The 15258-nt window shown below is 39.2% G+C and overlaps 1 protein-coding gene across 3 annotated transcripts in view; it reads right to left on the bottom strand.

Annotated features, from left to right (window-relative positions):
- LOC145505040 (uncharacterized) overlaps positions 1–15258 on the bottom strand; it is a 387325-nt gene that overhangs the window by 246273 nt on the left and 125794 nt on the right. For 2 of the 3 annotated variants that reach the window (XR_014052733.1, XR_014052734.1), the window contains one exon: positions 12851–13055. The gene's annotated coding sequence lies outside the window, so the exon portion shown is untranslated. Of the gene's footprint in view, positions 1–10235; positions 13056–15258 lie in introns of those variants that run through there. The other variant, XR_014052735.1, reaches the window with a different exon arrangement.

Genomic DNA, 15258 nt, shown 5'->3' with positions numbered 1-15258 from the left:
TAGATTCTTCAATTGTAACAAATGTATCAGTCTGGTGGAAGAAGTTAATAGGGAATGCTAAGCGTATGTGGGGCTGGGGGGCGGTTCCCAGTCAGTGGTAAAGAATATGCCTGCCAATACAGATGAGGGTTTGATCTCTGGGTCAGGAAGACCCCCTGGAGGAGGAAATGGCAACCTGCTCTAGTATTCTTGCCTAGATAATCCCATGGAGAGAGGAACTTGGTGGGCTAGAGTCCATGGGGTGGCAAAGAATCAGACACAACTGAGCACGCATGCACTCAATTCTGAGAACCTAAAACTGCTCTAAAATTAAAGTCTTTAAAATTTTTAATTAAAAATTAACAACTTTAAATAAATAAAAATAACAAAAAGTGTGAGGAAGATGTGGAAAAATTAGAATTCTTATACACTGTTGGTAGGTATGTAAAATGGCATAGCCACTGTGGAAACCAGTCTGGTAATTTCTTAAAAGGTTAAATATAGAGTTACTCTATGACACAGAATTATCTCTGCCAGAATACTGGAGTGGGTAGCCTATCCCTTCTCCAGCGGATCTTCCTGAACCAGGAATCGGACCAGGGTCTCCTGCATTGCAGCCAGATTCTTTACCAACTGAGCTATCAGGGAAGCTCCATAAAGTTACTCTACGACCCAGAAATGTCTCTCTTAAATATATACTCAAGAGAAATGAAAATATATGTCCACTTGTATATGAATGTTCTTGTACACAAATGTTCTTAGTAAATTATTCGAAATAGCCAAAAATGGGAGCTCAGTGTCCATCAACTGCTGGATGATTATGTAAGATGTAGCCTATCCATACAATGGGGTATTATGTGGCAGAATAAAGAAATGAAGTGCTAATAGATTCTACAATATAGGTGAACCTTGAAAACATGATGCTAAGTGAAAGAAGATATTCACAGAAGACTATATACTGTATGATTCCATTTATATAAAATGTCCATCATAGGAAAATCTATAGTGACAGAAAGTAGATTAGTGGTTACTTAGGGCTGGAGGGAGAGGGATGTAGGAACAGGGAGTGACAGCTAGAGTATGGAATTTCTTTTTGGGGGTGATGAAATGTTCTGAAATTGATTGTGGTGATGGTTGCACAACTCTATGAATATACTAAAAACTATTGCATTACACACTTTAAATATGTGCATTGTATGGCATGTTAATTGTATCTCAGTGATGAAGCACAAGCTGGAATCAAGATTGCTGGGAGAAATATCAGTAACCTCAGATACGCAGATGACACCACCCTTATGGCAGAAAGCGAAGAAGAACTAAATAGCCTCTTGATGAAAGTGAAAGAGGAGAGTCAAAAAGTTGGCTTAAAAGTCAACATTCGGAAAACTAAGATCATGGCATCTGGTCCCACCACTTCATGGCAAATAGATGGGGAAATGATGGAAACAGTGACAGACGTTGTTCTTTGGGGCTCCAAAATCATGCAGATGGTGACTGGAGCCATGAAATTTAAAGACGCTTGCTCCTTGGAAGAAAAGTTATGACCAACCTAGACAGCTTATTAAAAAGCAGAGATGTTACTTTACCAACAAACGTCCATCTAGTCAAAGCTATGGTTTTTCCAGTAGTCATGTATGGATGTGAGAGTTGGACTATAAAGAAGGCTGAGCACCAAAGAATTGATGCTTTGGAACTGTGGTGTTGGAGAAGACTCTTGAGAGACCTTTGGACTGCAAGGAGATCAAACCAGTCCATCCTAAAGGAAATCAGTCCTGAATATTCATTGGAATATTGATGCTGAAGCTGAAACTCCAATATTTTGTCCACCTGATGAGAGGAGCTGACTCATTGGAAAAGATCTGATGCTGGGAAAGATTGAGGGCAGGAGGAGAAGGGGACAACAGAGAATGAGATGGTTGGATGGCATCACTGACTCAATGGACATGAGTCTGAGTAAACTCCAGGAGTTGGTGATGTACAGGGAGGCCTGGCGTGCTGCATTCCATGGGGTTGCAAAGAGTCGGACATGACTGAACGACTGAACTGAACTGAACGTTGTTATTCAAAAAATAAAACCTGGATTGTCAAGAAGATGGCGGAGGAATAGGACGGGGAGACCACTCTCTCCTCCACAAATTTATCGAAAGAACATCTGAACGCTGACCAAACTTCACAAAACTACTTCTGAAGGCTGGCTGAGGACGTCAGGCTTCCACAAAAACTGCGCATTATCTTCAAAAGAGGTAGGAGAAATTATAAAAGATAAAAAGAGAGACAAAAGAGTTAGGGACGGAGACCCGTCCCGGGGAGGGAGTCGTAAAAGAGGAGGAATTTCCAAGCACCAGGAAACCCTCTCACCGGCGGGTGTGGGGGAGGATTTTTTATCTCGGAGGGCAACGTAACTGGGAGGAAAAAATAAATAAAATCCACAGATTACGTGCCTAAAGCAACTCCCAGCAAAGAACCCCAGACGCTCGCATCATCCGCCACCAGCAAGTGGGGGCTGAACGGAGAGGAGCGGGTGGCATTGCCTAGGGTAAGGACCGGGCCCGAGTGCCCCGAGGGCAATCTGAGGGAGCTAACGTGAGATAGTAACCTAAACTGTGGGACAGCGCGCGAGAGAGAACTATCCCGCGAAAAGCCCAACTCTAAGGCACTGCCGGCCCGCTCACAGAACAAAGGACTGAGCGATACCAGAGGAGAGCTAGCCGGCTGCGGACCGCCCCATCCCCCGCCGGACACAGCGGGCAGGCGGGGCCCGCCAGAGCCGGAAAGGGGCAAACTCCGCTCCAGAGAGGGCACCCCCTACCAAACTGCAAACAGGCTCCCAGTTTCTAAGCAAAGACTGCCTGAGATCCCGGAGGGTCGACAGCCGCCGGGAGGGTCGCAGCCAGAGACCAGCTCCCCAGAACCAACACAAAGCACACCGGAGCCAGGCGCGCCCGTAAACCGAGGCGGGGACCAGGGAGGTGATAAGCCGCACCGCCCCAACAGGGGAGAGCTCCCTCGCCAAACTCCTGGCCGCCTGGGCAGCTCCGACCGGGAACGGCACAAGCCGCGGGCGAAACCGAGTCTGCGCCTTTGTGGAGTAACCGGGAGCCTGAACCTGAGCGGCTTAGACCTGGGAAGTGCACGCAGCTCAGGGCCCGCTCCCCGGCCGAGTAACCTGAAGCCTGAGCAGGGTAGACGGGGAAAGCACACACGCCGTGAGCGGGGGCGAACCCAGTGCGGCCGAGACACTGCGAGCTTACCACACACACACCAGAATTGCAGTGTTCCTTCCTCCCCACAGCACGATTGAACAAGCGAACCTAAAGAGATCACCTCCACCGCTTTGTTGCAGGGCGGAAATTAGATACTGAAGAGATCTCCAAACAGAAGCCAAATAAACAGAGGGAAGCGCTTTGGAAGGGACAGGCCAACAGATTAAGATCCCTGTAGTTAATACCGACTGCATTGAAAAGGACCTATAGATCTTGAAAAGTATAAGCAGGAATAAGGATCTATCTAAAACTGAGCAGATCCCACACTGCTCACAACAGCTCCAGAGAAAGTCCGGGATATATATATTTTTTACTATTTTTTTTTTTAATTAAAAAAAAAAATTTTTTTTTCTCTTCTTTCCTTTTTCTTCAAGTCCTCTATTACACCTTTAACTTTCATTTTCATAACCCACTATTAACTTGCAAAAAAAAAAAAACCCTATTTTTGAAGCAAACTACATACATATATCTTATACCTTTTGTGTTTTCTTTTTTTTAATGTTTTTTTTCCTGTTCTACATTTTTTTACTGTTTCTTTTTTTACTGTTTTACTGTTTTTTTTCTTTTTACACTGTTTCCTTTTTTCTTTTTTTTTTATATTGTAAGTTTTATAAGAGTCTAACCTCTACTCTAGATTTTTAATCTTTGTTTTACATATTTGATATCAATTTTGTACATTTAAGAACCCAATCTTTAGGACCCATTTTTACTCAGGAGTGTGATCACTGGCCTGATCACTCTCTCCCCCTATTGATGCTCTTTCTTCTCCCTCAGGGAACCTCTATCTCCCACCCTCCTCCTTCTCTTCTCAACCCAATTCTGTGAATCTCTGAGGGTGTTCTGGGTACCGGAGAACACTTCAGGAACAGGATACTGCCCAGATCTCTCTCTCCCCTCTTGATTCCTCCCTTTCTACTCATGCTCACCTCTGTTACCTTCCTCCCCCCTCTCTATGTATCTCTGTGAACCACTCTGAGGGTTCCAAACTGTGGAAAGCACAGAGGGAAGTGCTTACTGGCTAGATTGCTCTCTCCACATTTGAATTCCCCTCTTCCCCTCCTGGTCACCTCAACCCCCCCCCCCCACCTCATCTCTCCATGTAACTCAGTGAACCTTTCTGGGTATCCCTCACTGTGGAGAATCTTTTCACCATTAACCTAAAAGTTTTATTATTGAGGCTGTATGGAAGGAGAAGTCTTCAGGCTACTACAAGAATAAGACTGAAAGCCAGGGGAAACATTAATTAATAAGAGACCATCCAATAGCCTCCATAAATTCACTGAAACCAAGCTCCACCCAAGAGACAATAAGTTCCAGAGCAAGACATACCACGCAAATTCTCCAGCAACGCAGGAACATAGACCTGAGCATCAATATACAGGCTGCCCAGAGGCACACCAAATCCATAGACATCTCAAAAATTAATACTGGTCACTCCATTGCACTCTAGAGAGCAGAAATCCAGCTCCACCCACCAGAACACCGACACAAGCTCCCCCAACCAGGAGGCCTTGACAAGCCAACTGTCCAACCCCAACCGCAGTGAGGAACCTCCACAACAAAGAGGAACTTCATACTACCAGAATACAGAAGGGCCACGCCTAACACAGCAATCTAAACAAGATGAAAAGGCAGAGAAATACTCAGCAAGTAAAGGAAAATGAGAAATGCCCACAAAGCCAAACAAAAGAGGAGGAGATAGGGAATCTATCTGAAAAAGAATTTAGAATAAGGATAATAAAAATGATCCAAAATCTTGAAAGCAAAATGGAGTTACAGATAAATAGCCTGGAGACAAAGATTGAGAAGATGCAAGAAATGTTTATCAAGGACTTAGAAGAAATAAAAAGGAATCAATATAGAATGAATAATGAAATAAAGGAGATAAAAGACACTCTGGAGGGAACCAACAGTAGAATAACGGAGGCAGAAGATAGGATAAGTGAGGTAGAAGATAGAATGATGGAAATAAACAAAGCAGAGAGGAAAAAAGAAAAAAGAATCAAAAGAAATGAGGAAAACCTCCGGGACCTCTGGGACAATATGAAACGCCCCAACATTCGAATCATAGGAGTCCCAGAAGAAGAAGATAAAAGGAAAGGCCATGAAAAAATACTCGAGGAGATAATAGTTGAGAATTTCCCTAAATTGAGGAAAGAAATAGTCACAGAAGTCCAAGAAACCCAGAGAGTTCCAAACAGGATAAACCCAAGGCGAAACACCCCAAGACACATATTAATCAAATTAACAAAGATCAAACACAAAGAACAAATATTAAAAGCAGCAAGGGAAAAACAACAAATAACACACAAGGGGATCCCCATAAGGATAACAGCTGACCTTTCAATAGAAACCCTTCAGGCTAGAAGGGAATGGCAGGACATACTTAAAATAATGAAAGAGAATAATCTACAACCCAGATTACTGTACCCAGCAAGGATCTCATTCAGATATGAAGGAGAATTCAAAAGCTTTACAGACAAGCAAGAGCTGAGGGAATTCAGCACCACCAAACCAGCTCTCCAGCAAATGCTAAAGGATCTTCTCTAAACAGGAAACACAGAAAGGATGTTTCAACACGAACTCAAAACAACAAAGTAAATGGCAACGGGATCATACTTATCAATAATTACCTTAAATGTAAATGGGTTGAATGCCCCAACCAAAAGACAAAGGCTTGCTGAATGGATACAAAAACAAGACCCCTATATATGCTGTCTACAAGAGACCCACCTCAAAACTAGGGACACACACAGGCTGAAAGTGAAGGGATGGAAAAACATATTTCATGCAAACGGAGACCAAAAGAAAGCAGGAGTCGCAATACTCATTTCAGATAAAATAGACTTTAAAATAAAGGCTGTGAAAAGGGACAAAGAAGGACACTACATAAAGATCAAAGGATCAATCCAAGAAGAAGACGTAACAATCATAAATATATATGCACCCAACATAGGAGCAGCACAATATATAAGGCAAATACTAACAAGTATGAAAGGGGAAATTAACAATAACACAATAATAGTGGGAGACTTTAATACTCAACTCACGCATATGGATAGATCAACTAAACAGAAAATTAACAAGGAAACACAAACTTTAAATGATACAATAGACAAATTAGATTTAATTGATATTTACAGGAGTTTCCACCCCAAAACAATCAATTTTACCTTTTTCTCAAGTGCACATGGAACTTTCTCCAGGATAGATCACATCCTGGGCCATAAATCTAGCCTTGGTAAATTCGAAAAAATTGAAATCATCCCAGCCATCTTCTCTGACCACAATGCAGTAAGATTAGACCTCAATTACAGGAAAAAAACTATTAAAAGTTCCAACATATGGAGGCTAAACAACACGCTTCTGAATAACCAACAAATCACAGAAGAAATCAAAAAAGAAATAAAATTATGCATAGAAACGAATGAAAATGAAAACACAACAACCCAAAACCTATGGGACACTGTAAAAGCAATACTAAGGGGAAGGTTCATAGCAATACAGGCGTACCTCAAGAAACAAGAAAAAAATCAAATAAATCAACTAACTCTACACCTAAAGCAACTAGAGAAGGAAGAAATGAAAAACCCCAGGGTCAGTAGAAGGAAAGAAATCTTAAAAATTAGGGCAGAAATAAATGCAAAAGAAACAAAAGAGACCATAACAAAAATCAACAAAACTAAAAGCTGGTTTTTCGAGAAGATAAACAAAATTGATAAGCCATTAGCCAGACTCATCAAGAAACAAAGGGAGAAGAATCAGATCAACAAAATTAGAAATGAAAATGGAGAGATCACAACAGACTCCACAGAAATACAAAGGATCATAAGAGACTACTACCAACAGCTATATGCCAATAAAATGGACAACTTGGAAGAAATGGACAAATTCTTAGAAAAGTATAACTTTCCAAAACTGAACCAGGAAGAAATAGAAGATCTTAACAGACCCATCACAAGCACGGAAATCGAAACTGTAATCAGAAATCTTCCAGCAAACAAAAGCCCAGGACCAGACGGCTTCACAGAGGAATTCTACCAAAAATTTAGAGAAGAGCTAACACCTATCCTACTCAAACTCTTCCAGAAAATTGCAGAAGATGGTAAACTTCCAAACTCATTCTATGAGGCCACCATCACCCTAATTCCAAAACCAGACAAAGATGTCACAAAAAAGGAAAACTACAAGCCAATATCACTGATGAACATAGATGCAAAAATCCTTAATAAAATTCTAGCAAACAGAATCCAACATCATATTAAAAAGATCATACATCATGACCAAGTGGGCTTTATCCCAGGAATGCAAGGTTTTTTTAACATCCGCAAATCAATCAATGTAATACACCACATTAACAAATTGAAAGAAAAAAACCATATGGTTATCTCAATAGATGCAGAAAAAGCCTTTGACAAAATTCAGCATCCATTTATGATTAAAACCCTCCAGAAAGCAGGAATAGAAGGAACATATCTCAACATAATAAAAGCTATATATGACAAACCCACAGCAAACATTATCCTCAATGGTGAAAAATTGAAAGCATTTCCCCTAAAGTCAGGAACAAGGCAAGGATGCCCACTTTCACCACTACTATTCAACATAGTTTTGGAAGTTTTGGCCACAGCAATCAGAGCTGAAAAAGAAATAAAAGGAATACAGATAGGAAAAGAAGAAGTAAAACTCTCACTGTTTGCAGATGACATGATCCTCTACATAGAAAACCCTAAAGACTCTACTAGAAAATTACTAGAGTTGATCAATGAATATAGTAAAGTTGCAGGATATAAAATTAACACACAGAAATCCCTTGCATTCCTATACTCCAATAATGAGAAAACAGAAAGAGAAATTAAGGAAACAATACCATTCACCATTGCAACAAAAAGAATAAAATATTTAGGAATATATCTACCTAAAGAAACAAAAGACTTATATATAGAAAACTATAAAACACTGATGAAAGAAATCAAAGAGGACACAAACAGATGGAGAAATATACCGTGTTCATGGATTGGAAGAATTAATATAGTGAAAATGAGTATACTACCCAAAGCAATCTATAGATTCAATGCAATCCCTATCAAGCTACCAATGGTATTTTTCACAGAACTGGAACAAATCATCTCACAATTTGTATGGAAATATAAGAAACCTCGAATAGCCAAAGCAATCTTGAGGAAGAAGAATGGAACTGGAGGAATCAACCTGCCTGACTTCAGGCTCTACTACAAAGCCACAGTCATCAAGACAGTATGGTACTGGCACAAAGATAGAAATATAGATCAATGGAACAAAATAGAAAGCCCAGAGATAAACCCACGCACATATGGACACCTTATCTTCAACAAAGGAGGCAAGAATATACAATGGAGAAAAGACAATCTCTTTAACAAGTGGTGCTGGGAAAACTGGTCAACCACTTGTAAAAGAATGAAACTAGAACACTTCCTAACACCGTACACAAAAATAAACTCAAAATGGATTAAAGATCTAAACGTAAGACCAGAAACAATAAAACTCCTAGAGGAAAACATAGGCAAAACACTCTCCAACATAAACCACAGCAGGATCCTCCATGACCCACCTCCCAGAATATTGGAAATAAAAGCAAAAATAAACAAATGGGACCTAATTAAAATTAAAAGCTTTTGCACAACAAAGGAAACTATAAACAAGGTGAAAAGACAGCCTTCAGAATGGGAGAAAATAATAGCAAATGAAGCAACAGACAAACAATTAATATCAAAAATATACAAGCAACTTCTGCAGCTGAATTCCCGAAAAATAAACGACCCAATCAAAAAATGGGCCAAAGAACTAAACAGACATTTCTCCAAAGAAGACATACAGATGGCTAACAAACACATGAAAAGATGCTCAACATCACTCATTATTAGAGAAATGCAAATCAAAACCACAATGAGGTATCATTTCACACCAGTCAGAATGGCTGCTATCCAAAAGTCTACAAGCAATAAATGCTGGAGAGGGTGTGGAGAAAAGGGAACCCTCTTACACTGTTGGTGGGAATGCAAACTAGTACAGCCACTATGGAGAACAGTGTGGAGATTCCTTAAAAAACTGGGAATAGAACTGCCATATGACCCAGCAATCCCACTGCTGGGCATATACACCGAGGAAACCAGAATTGAAAGAGACGCGTGTACCCCAATGTTCATCGCAGCACTGTTTACAATAGCCAGGACATGGAAGCAACCTAGATGTCCATCAGCAGACGAATGGATAAGGAAGCTGTGGTACATATACACAATGGAATATTACTCAGCCATTAAAAAAAAATACATTTGAATCGGTTCTACTGAGATGGATGAAACTGGAGCCCATTATACAGAGTGAAGTAAGCCAGAAAGAAAAACAACAATACAGTATACTAATGCATATATATGGAATTTGAAAGATGGTAACGATAACCCTATATGCGAGACAGAATAAGAGACACAGATGCATGGAACAATTTTATGGACTCTGAGGGAGAAGGTGAGGGTGGGACGTTCTGGGAGAATAGCATTGAAACATGTATATTATCATATGTGAAACAGAACACCATTCCATGTTCGATGCATGTGACAAGGGCTCAGGGCCGGGGCAATGGGATGATCCAGAAGGATGGGATGGGGAGGGAGGTGGGTGGGGGGTCCAGGAAGGGGAACACATGTAAACCCATGGCTGATTCATGTCAATGTATGGCAAAAACTATTACAATATTGTAAAGTAATTAGCCCCCAACTAAAATAAATAAATTTATTAAAAAATAAAATAAAATAAAATAAAACCTAAGTTGATGTTGATGGTGGAGAGTAAGTGAGAGACTAGAAGAAACAAGATTGATTGGCTATGATTTGATCATCTAGAAGCTGGTTAATAGGTACCTTCAGGTTCATTATACTATTTTCCCTACTTCTATATATGTTTGAAATTTTCTATAATAAAAATAAGTTTAAAGAAATAAAACAGCAAGACATAATAGGCTGGCAATAAATTCAACTATTACTATTATTTTTAAATCATAGAGCCAAGACTGAATTTGAGAATTTAAGCATATACCCCTAAATAACCCATTATTAATACATCTGACAGTTTTCCTTTAACTTGCCTACATTTCTTTTGTAGGAAATAGCACTTTTCATCATGGCCGCAAATGGGCAGGAGAACAACTGGTCACACACACAAAGATGGTGTGTAATCTCTGACTTGTCCCCTTCTTTATCTTCCTACGGCCAGTCACCCACTCTTGCCAATTTCCTTCCAAATGACTCATCTTCAGCCATCCTTCCTACCCATGCTACCTACCTAGACCAAGTCCTTGGCAAATTCTACCAAGGCTGCAGCAATAGCTGAGCTTCTCTCACAGCCTCTCATCAATCCCTCCCCTGAGTCTAGTGTTCATCTCTGCTACACATCATCAGTGGACCTTTCCATGCATGTCCTTACATATTCCTATCCCCTACTCAAAGATTAACAGGTTCTACAAGGGCTTATTGCATAAACTCTTAATTTTTCTATCTGGATTCCTATCATCTGATGCCATCCTGTGAATCCAAACTTATTTCTGCTTCAAAATGTGTCCCTATTGCTTTGATTTAGCACTTCCATTCACTGTGTTCATTCAGGCATCCACATGCTTCAAATGAGGCAAATCTAAAATAGTTTTTATCCAATCATGTTATTCCACTTTTCTTCCCAGTGATTGGCTTGGTAATGTGGGTGTGATGAAATTCAGCACCGTAACACACGAGAGGAGGTCTTTGGGGGAAGAGTATACCTTGGGGGGAAAAAGCATTGCTCTTAAAAAAGACACAGAAGAAGAGACAAGCCCTTTCTTCATTGATGTCTGGAATTGCTGCAGTCTTCTTGTGACCATGAAGAGAAAGTCAGGAGAATGGGAGATACTGTTGAGCTGGAGCCATAAAGCCACTGAACTGCTTAATTAAATAATATCTGGAACTGAGCTACTTCTGTACATCTTATCACATGAAATAATAGATGTTCTTACAGTGCAAGGCAATTTTATTTCAAATCCTAAATCTTTGTGAACCATCTCAATACAGAGTCTCCCAGACTCTGGTTTAGGAGACAGTTAGACTCTATTTTCTTGTGACTTATTAGCTCTGGGAATTTGGCAAGTTTCTCACTTTTTCTAGTCCAGTCCTTCTCAAATGTTAGTCTGCATCAGAGTCAACAAGGGGCTTGTTAAAGCACAGATTCCTGAACACCACCCCACAGGGATTTGGTTTTAGGAGGCTTGTGATGGAGCTGAAGAATTTACATTTCTAACAAGTTCTCTGGTAATCTGTTGTAGCTCCAAGGACCACACTTTGAGTAACAGTGCCCTAGTCCTAAATTTCTTTGTCCACAAAACAGACATGAGAGTAATCCCTAGTAAGTTTTATGAGGATTAAACCTGATAATACAGACACACTGCTTGGCCTAGTGCCTGACATAGAAGTAGCGCTCAGAGACAATAGCTATTAATGTTAACTTGGGAAAATGTTAATCCTGCAGCTGAGGGCTCAGTTTGTGTGAATTCCAGGTTCAGATTCATTTCTCTGGAGTTCTGGGGCCTTGCCTAGCAAGCATTCCCAGACAAAAGAGCCAAAAGAAACCTGTTGACTGCTGATATTAACTAGGTGGCGTGGGAGAATGACATGAGTGATTTGCTGGGATGATTGGAAATCATCTGAAATACAGCCTGGTTGAAAAGTAGCTGGGAGGAAAAATGGCCTTCACTTATCAGCTTCCCATTAAAATGGTTTGTAGTGTGTCCCAGCTTTATCCAAATGATTAAAGAGGTGAGACCTTGAAGAGGGGTAAGGGAGGGAACCAGACTTGCCGGCTGGCTTCAAAGAGGGAAGGCAATAAAAGATTAGTTATTAAATAAATGAAATTCAGGAAATGATCCAATGTCTTGGGAGTGTTCAATCACAGAAGATGAGAAGCTTCTAACCTTGTAGAGTCAAAGAAAATTTAGAGAAACAGGTTACCTCAGGCATGCCATTCTCTTGCAGTTTCTCAGGGTAAGGAAAAATTAAGAAGACTGAGAAATCTGGATTTTAAAAAAATTTCCATGGATTCAGGTCCTAAAGTTTTCAACAGCTCTTACGTTTTCTTTAATTCCAAGCAATAAAGGAAGGTTTCTATTGCTGTTGTTGTTGGTATATAGCAGAAACACAGCCACTTATTGAGTCCTTCCTATGTGCCAAAACCAGGCTAACATTTACCTGCATTATTTCATTTAATCCCTTTAACAATTATAGGATGTAGGCTCTATTTATGTCTTTTAGGGGTGAGTAAACAGGTTCAGAAAAATGAGTGGTTTCAGCCATATGCTTAGTAGAAGTGACTTTAACCTGAACCCAAATGGTATTTTAACTTTTCAAATAACATGTAACTCTATTGTCTCACTGTTCTCCCCAGAATGTTAGGTAGGTTTTAATATTCCTGTGTTTTTAAATAGGGACTTGGAGATGTAGAGGATTTACATGATGTGCCCAAATTTCATCATGAGCTGGAACTCAAGAGCGCACTACTGTATTACAATGCCAACTCCAAATTGCTTTATAGAGGTAATTTGTATAACATACCTATATATAATTCCTTTCCCGTTAATAAATGAGGCAAAAGAGCTTCCAAAATATCTTCTCACACTAGTTTCTTAGAAACAGTGTTCACCTTCATCTTGATTTTCCTTCTCTCTCATTTCCATTTCCTCCCATTTCCAGAGTAGGAATCACCTCTCCAAACATCCCATGTTCTGGCATTGCTTTGACTTCCATGTATCTATAAGCCCTAAGAGAGACAGAACGACTAAGTCAGAAATCATTCTTCTGTTTGTCCCTATTTCCTTTTAATTAGTCTTCACCACCTACGACTTGCAAAAGGTCAGATATTACTATCTACATATCAGAGATAAGGAAATTGAGTCAACAGAAAGGTTAAAAATGTTTCCTAAAATAACCACATGGCTTTCGTCAGTGTTTTTTCTGATTTTTAAAGTACTCTTTGTAAGACTTTACTTTGAGTTGGCCAGAGATCTGATTTTCAGAAGAGTTCAGAATCTGCCCACAATCAGGTTAAGATCAGACTGATCTTAAGCAAATTTCTTATCTTCTCTGGTATCTGTTTCCTCTTTTGTGAAATGGAATTTCTGTAAAATTTGGAGGCAGTGTATAAAGTGCTTCTACTGTGCCTATAGTAAAAGATATTAACAAAAGCAAGTTATATGTATGTATACAAATATATACATATACATACATATATACATAAACTTATAAAAATGTTATAGTGTTAACTTTTATGTTTAGCTTTGATCCATTTTGAGTTAATTTTTGTATAAGGTATAAGGGTCCAACTTCTGTTTTTTTCACATGAATATCCAGTTTTTCAAACACCATTTGTTGAAAATCTGCCCTTTCCCCCATTGAATGGTTTGGTATGCTGGTTGAAAATCATTTTACTATATATGCAAGGGTTTATTTCTGGTTCTTATTTTGTTCCATTCATCTATATGTGTATCTTTATGCTAGTACCTCACTTTTTTAATTACCAAAGCTTTTCAATAAGTTTTGAAATGAAGTGTGAAACCTCTAACTATGTTCTTCTGTTTTCAAGGTTATTTTGGCTATTCTGGGTCCCTTGAAATTTGAAATTTCATATAAACTTGAGAATGCACTTTTCTATTTCTGAAAAAAAAATCATTGAGAATTTAACAGGAATTGCGTTCAATCTGTAGATAGCTTTCAGTCATAATAATATCTTAATAATATTAAGTCTTCCTGCTTGTGAACACAGGATGCCTTTTCCATTATTTGTATCTTTAATTTCTTTCAGCATCATTTTGTAGTTCTCAGTGTATAGGTCATTTGCTGTCTTGGTTAAGTTTACTCATTAGTATTTTATTCTTTTTTGATGCTATTGTTTTCTTAATTTCCTTTTCAGACAGTTCATTGTTAACACAGGCAGGTGCAACTGATATTTTGCTCATTGATTTTGAATTTTGCAAATTTGCTCATTTATTTATTAGTCCTAACAGTTTTTTTAAAAATATTTAAATTTTATTCATATAAGATCATGCCATCTGTGAACAGAAACAATTTTATACTTTCATTTCCAATTTGGATGGCTTTTATTTTTCTTGCTTAATTACTTTGGCTAGGACTTCCATTATTATGTTTAATGCAAGTGGCAAAACCAGGCATTTTTGCCTGTCCTGCTCTTAGAGGAAAAGCTTTTAGTTTTCCACCATTGAATATGTTAACTGTAGTTTTTTTTCACACATGATCTTTACTATGTTAAGGTAGTTCCCTTTGTTCCTAGTCTTTTGAGTACAGATTACATTTTTAAAGACACTTGGGCTACTCATTGGAGAAAAGACTGGGTGGGGATGATATGATAGAAGCTTTCTGGAAGCTGTTGTACTAGTTTGTTTGTTTGTTTCAGCTGTGCCATGTGGTTTGTGGGATCTTAGTTCCCAGACCAGAGATTGAACTTGTGCCATGGCAGCCAAAGTGCCATGTCCTAACAACTAGAAGACTAGGGGATTCCCTTTTGTACTAGCTGAAGCAATAGGTAATGTCATTCTGAATTAGGAAATTGTCAGAAAGAACGAAGAGGTAAGAACAGTTATAAGAGACTTTTAGGAAATAATGTTAGTAGATCTTAGTGATTGATTTGATATGATAGTAAGGGAAGGGTTACTAGTAAGGGAAGGATGCTTTCCAGTCTTCTGACTTGGGAAATTGGATAAAGAGACCGCTTTCAGGGATAGTTTTGTGAGCAAATATGATGAACTAGTTGAAAACAAGGCACTCAGGGTCAGGAATTTAGATGGAAGGGTCAGACACTTGACAAGAAAAGGCACAAACTGGAGAAGTTTTGATGTATTTCCATCCAGGTGCTGGTCAAAACCATGTGTATGAATGAATCGAGCAAAGTTTACAAGAATGAATGCTTGGAGAGTTCAGGCAGGTAAAAATCACAGTGAATAGACCTG

This window comes from Giraffa tippelskirchi, chromosome 5, assembly GCF_054371585.1.
Source record: "Giraffa tippelskirchi isolate mGirTip1 chromosome 5, T2T-mGirTip1v1.2.pri, whole genome shotgun sequence".
Taxonomy (NCBI): domain Eukaryota; kingdom Metazoa; phylum Chordata; class Mammalia; order Artiodactyla; family Giraffidae; genus Giraffa; species Giraffa tippelskirchi.
This window is presented reverse-complemented; position numbering and strand designations above follow the sequence as displayed.